The sequence below is a fragment of the Cupressus sempervirens genome, chromosome 9 (genome assembly GCF_028749045.1).
Source record: "Cupressus sempervirens isolate cs-2001-9-10 chromosome 9, ASM2874904v1, whole genome shotgun sequence".
NCBI classification, from domain to species: domain Eukaryota; kingdom Viridiplantae; phylum Streptophyta; class Pinopsida; order Cupressales; family Cupressaceae; genus Cupressus; species Cupressus sempervirens.
The window spans coordinates 693,488,017-693,494,016 of NC_143126.1; positions in this window are offsets into that span (position 1 = coordinate 693,488,017).

A 6,000-nucleotide genomic window follows, 5' to 3' on the forward strand; every position below is an offset into this window, starting at 1 on the left:
ATATCTTCAACTTTAAGCTTCCACAACTCAAAGTTCATGCCATTGAACTTTTCAATCTCTACTCTCCTTGTACTCACCGTCTCAATTACTAGAAAAACACTTTTCAAACTCCCACTGGAAACAAACTGATATAGAAAACAACCCTACTCAACAAGGATAACCAAGGCTTTGATACCACTTGTTAGAAAAGGTACTTGTGAAAAATGCCTTCCAAATGCCAATTTATAGGGGAAATATAAAAGATTGTAAATCTACTTTAGAACATTAAGATGCATAGGAAAAAAGTTAACATTGAAAAACAAATGCATACAAGATAAACACAAAAGACCATATTTAATGTGGGAAACCCTTTTGGGAAAAACCCACCACCCAAAAACCCTTGAGAAACTATGTATTACAATAAACTATTTACATACAAAAAACTTTGGTTTTTGGACAGGCTCACAAGCTCAGATTGCCTTTACAATCAACTTGACTTTCACAGCCACAACCTCTTAAATCCTCATGAATCCCATAAACATTTATACATTTTGTAATTCGTTATGGAATGTGGTGCATTAACTATTCAGAACAAAACAATTATTGGCAACCTTGGAGCTCATCCATCCAATAGTTAATCATCCATCTGATGGTCACTCCTTCAGGTATTAGATGTCTCTAGTGACTCAGATGCCTCCAATCACTTGGACACGATCGGTAATTCAGATGCCTTCAATGACACAGACGCCTTTGGTCATGCAAATGTCTTTGGTCACGTGGATACCTTCGGTGATATGGATGCCTTCAACCACACAAATGCCTTCAGTCACATGGATGCCTTCTGTATTGAATCAGTGTCTTTAGCATACCAAATTCATCACACACTTATGCTAGGATTTATTGTATTGACACCGTACCCACTTCACCACCAGGCATACCACAATGCCAAGTCATGATAGACCCTTCACCGTATGGTGGAATCACATGTACAGTGTTTCACCATACAAGTATAGTATCTCACCATATGGTGAACAACCACCATACGAACTTATCATTCTCAACAAAAATGACATGAGTTAGATATCATAATGGTACAAAGGAGAATGGAGATGAAGATGAGATACAAATGGTAGAATAACATGCTTTAGAGCTCAAAATGGTGTTGTCTTATTTGAAAACATAGTTTTATGCCAGTTTGTTTGTTTCATTTAAAATGAAAATGAAAATAAAATCAAAGGTTTAAGTATTTCATTGTGTTCTACATTAGCAAATTGCCTCATGTTGGCAAGTGACTATTGAGTGAGTGTTCAGATGTTGTCATTGATGGCAACATACCTCATCTGCATGGTCACTTAATTAACAACTAATTTTGATTTAGATTGTATATGAAAAAGGTCTAAGTCTAAAGGAGGATTATAGGATACAATTGGACAATTTTGGACAGCGGCGCTATAACTTTGGAAATGTGATATATATACAATGTATATGTGATTCTAGTATGGTCACTTATGTTTATATGATGGATAGCATGAGTTTTGGTGATGCAAAGTATAGTTGGTTTTATATAGAAAAGTAAACAAAACATATTATGAGATCAGGCACTTAGGCCTGGCTAATTAAATTATTTTGACAATTCAATTACTTGGAAATAGAGGGATGCCATCCAAGGACTTAAGTCTTGGATAGTATGGTCATATTTCACATATTGTTTTTTGAGTGGACATGTTTGGTAAGTGTTTGTAAGTCAAAAGAATAAATTATTCTCAAGGGTATAGAGGAAGGACTTATTTAGTATGCGAGCATATGATATATGATATGTGGTGTATGTGATATATGGTGTGAGATTCTTGATGTTAGATCAAAGCATATAGAAGCTTCATTTGACCAATCAGACATTGAGATGTTATACATATAGTTCATCATAATTCTAATACTTTTTCTTTAATTGGATAGTGAGTCCAAAAGGTGGATTTAACCTTCACTCTCATACAAGTGTGCTCTCATTTTGTTCTTAACTCTTAATAGGTTGCAAACCTCTTACAAGGTCTTGTCCTTTAACAAGGGCCTATGTACTAAATGCTACATAAGGACTCCTAATAGGATCAAATATCCTAACAAAGATATTTCCATATTAGTGCATCACCTTGTGGATTGAATCCCCACCAAGGTTTTCCCTTGGTCAAGGTTTCCTCAAGAAAAACAATTGTAGTGTATGAGTTCTCTTTTGATGTATGTTTTACTTTTATGCATTGTGATTTGTGGATGCTTATAGTTAAGTTATAAAGTGTGGAATTGGTTTTATAGTGTTGTTTGATCCTAACATCTCATAATTACATGCTTTCATCTCTTCTTGATTTGTAAATTTGCAGTGACTAGGATTGATAACTAACGTAGAAATCTATTGGTAAGAAGGATCTCTCTACCTTACACTTTGATAACAAAAATTCACGAATCAATGTTTCAAGGGTGAAATTTTTGGTGTTTGCACAATTAGCATGATTATTGGGCTTTCCATCTTGTGTGAGTGAAAAGATTGATAGGTTTTTAACTTTTCATATGATATTGAAAATAAGTAAGACTTTAAGTTTATGTTGAGAACTGTTATGATATACCAATATTTACCAGATTAGAGAAACATCAAACTCATAATAGGTTCTTTTGGATGTTCCAATTCATTATGAGATTTTTTTAATTGGCATTTCCATTTCTAAAGCAACTTTTCTAATTTCTCTCAATGGATGATATATCTCATTGTAACTTTAGCTTCTCTAATATGTGATTGGTCATCATGTGAAGAGTTGAAAAAGAAAGAGGTGCACATGAAACCTTGTAGTTCTCATCTTAGTGGCATAACAAGAGTTGATTGAAGGAGAAAATCTATTGGTAAAAGAGTTATGCTAATAAGAATCAAACTTTTAGATAGTTTTGCAAGGGAGAAAATGTGTTCTTCAAGTTTAGACCTCATAGAAGCCTAATATCTTTTGGTAAGTTTTTATAAGTATTTTTTTGCCACCATTAGCCCATTATAGATGATTGATTTGAGATACTTCAACATTGGTTGAATTTGACATTTTTTGTCACTAGCTTGGCTAACATGTCTTTTTTTTGCATGGGTGGCCAATATGACATATTTTTTATATTTTGTTGATAACACAATGTATTTTTTACATGAGTCAGATTGATACAACATTAATGTGTTTTACTATCAATGAGATGATTGGTTGTCGGTGGGAGTCTCGTACAGAAGCATCGAATCATCGAAGTGTGTAGTGCCCACCTGTAGTTTACCTTTTTCATTCCATGATGTGGAAGACTTTTGGGCTAATTTTTATATGTGTGTTGTTTTATTCAGTGATACTTGAGGAGTTGTTTGTGTGACACTGCATTGTGATTATATAGATCACAAGACATTATCGTGACATTTATGCTTTTAGGTGATAGTTATAATTATTCTTGTGGCATAACACATTACGTACTTTCATATGATTTCTATGATTGTTCTCATGGTGTAGTTACTTTAGATGTTTTAGTTAGTAATTACAGCTTTATCTTGTTGATGGATTATTTCTTATTAACCTTGTACTTACATTTGTATAGTTATCTTGTACATTTTACTTTATGTTTTATGTGTTTGTATGGTTGAGGAAGGGACTGGTAGTCACCTACATGCAGGATCTACACAATGGACCGATCCCCACCATAGACTGTTATATATGCATATACATGTACATTTGTGTCTCATATGCAAGATTGTAGGTACTGGGCATCGACTTCCCAAAATTGTCAGGATGAGCGCGCCCTATCGTAATAAATCTATGATAACGAATGAGAGATAATATTTAGGTCCAAATCCCAACCTAAAACCTAGTTTGTCCTGACATAGTGGACACACATCATTTTGCCTACCCACTTAGTAGTCAGGTGACATGGATTTGGTAGCCCTTCTTTGAGCATGGTTTTGCATTATTGATTTTTAGTTAGTTTTCTTTTTATGGTATGTTATGTGATTTTTGTGAGGAGTTGTATATGATAGTAAAGGAAAAAAATATTAGTTAAATAATAAGCTACTATACTTGAGTTATAAAGCACATTGAATAAGGTTATGTGCATTTGGGAGCTAATTAAATATTTATAGTTGATTGTAAGATTTGATTATGATGTCTAATTCTAGAAATTAGTATATTATTTAAATAATAATAAATTATGATTTAAATAAAAATTTACTTTAGTGATAATATATTATATGTTTGTCTAATTATAGTATATTACGAATATTAAATAGTTACTAAAATAGTAATTACGTGATTTATAGAACTATGTATAAATAAAGTCAAAAGGTAAATGAATATATCTTTACAAAAATTAGTTTTTCTTAAATAAACATCAACATCAAATAGGGAGAACTACAAATTGAAATCTTGTCACAAAAATCAGATTTTCTTTTCTTGTCACTTTGAAATTCTGGCTCCTACTCACGCGCCTACTCTAGCTCTCGTTCATGTGCCTGCTTCTGCTCAGGCTCTTGAGCCTACTTTCGACCTCGCTGCTCTTGCTGGAGCTCATCCAACTGTCTCTCCTACCCTTCATCCTTTGGTTGTTGTGAGAGATTCTTCTTCTATTGCATCTAAGGTTTCTATGGGGAGATCTGTTATTTCCTATGTGGATGTGGTTGCATTTGAGGCAAGTAGCAGGTATTAGTGCTCCTATGTTGAAGTTGGGGCCCCGTCCGATTATGCCCTCTGTTTGTCATTTGATGATGCTTGTTTCTATTAGTAAACTGCTTGTGCTTCATCTAGATTTGGATATTGTTAATGAGGTTTCTACATATGTGGAAGATTACTCTTCTACTACTGTTATTTTTAGGTTTAGGGGGTTTTGGCCCTCTCTTTCAGCTTTGCATGTTTGGATCTCCAAATTTTGGGAACCAATCATTTCAGATTCAACTTAGCTTTACCCTGTGGCAAGGGTCTTTTTTATTGTGAAATTTGCTAATGTTGATGATAGAAATTCTATCATGGGTTGTGGCTTCTCTTGGGAGGAAAGGTTCCCCCTGATGGCTAAGCCTTGGTATCTTACTTTTAATCTGAATACGAAAATCTTTAATAAGATTCCTCTTTAGGTTCGGTTGTCGAACCTTCCCCTTCACTTTTGGATGAATTCAATCTTAGAGGCTATGGGGGAGGCCCTTGGGGATTACATGATGGTTGATTCGGCTTCCTCCAATATCTATAGGACAACATATGCTCACATCCTTGTGGAGATAGATGTCTCCAAGGAGCTTCCGAAAAAGATAAAGTTGGCTTCTCCAAATGTTTCTTGGATTCAAATTCTTGTTATGAGGGTATCCCCTTTAGATGTTGGAAATGTCATATGACCGACCATCTCACTGTGTGATGTTCCTTTGACAGGTTCATTCGAAGAAATCACTTTCTTGGTGGTTGGGGGTTTTGGATGATTACTATACGGTTCAAAAAGTATCCACAGAGGTGGATGGGTCAGATAGCTCTTCTCATGCTGATTTGGATGAGGATTTTGTTGCTAACTCTAGCAATTTGAATTTTGTCCCTTTGATGGTTTTGACTTCTGACACTTCTCTTGTTTCTGACATTGTTGATTCAATTGTTGTCCCTTTAGTGGCTTTGAGTCAGAATGTTGATGTTGTCCCTTTTTTGCTTTGACTCTCTCAAGAACTCTACTATTGGTGCTTCTCCTGCAGTGAGGGTTTTGGGTGTTAGTGGGGATTAACAAAAGGTTGTTTGGAAGGTGGAGGATGGTTAGACATCAGTTAAAAGAAAAAAAGGCAAATCCTCCAAACCCTCATTTGATATGTCTTTACGTTCTCTAAAGTTGGGACCAAAATGTAAATCTTGATGGTCTAGGGTTTCTTGAGTTGTTTGCCCTCTTGTGGGTAACTTGATTGTGTCCCTCTAGTTTGTTGGGTGATTTTCCACAGTTGTTTTATGTTCCTCATTATTATATCTTTCTTGTCCCTTTGTACAAGGTTTTAGGTCCTTTCAAAAC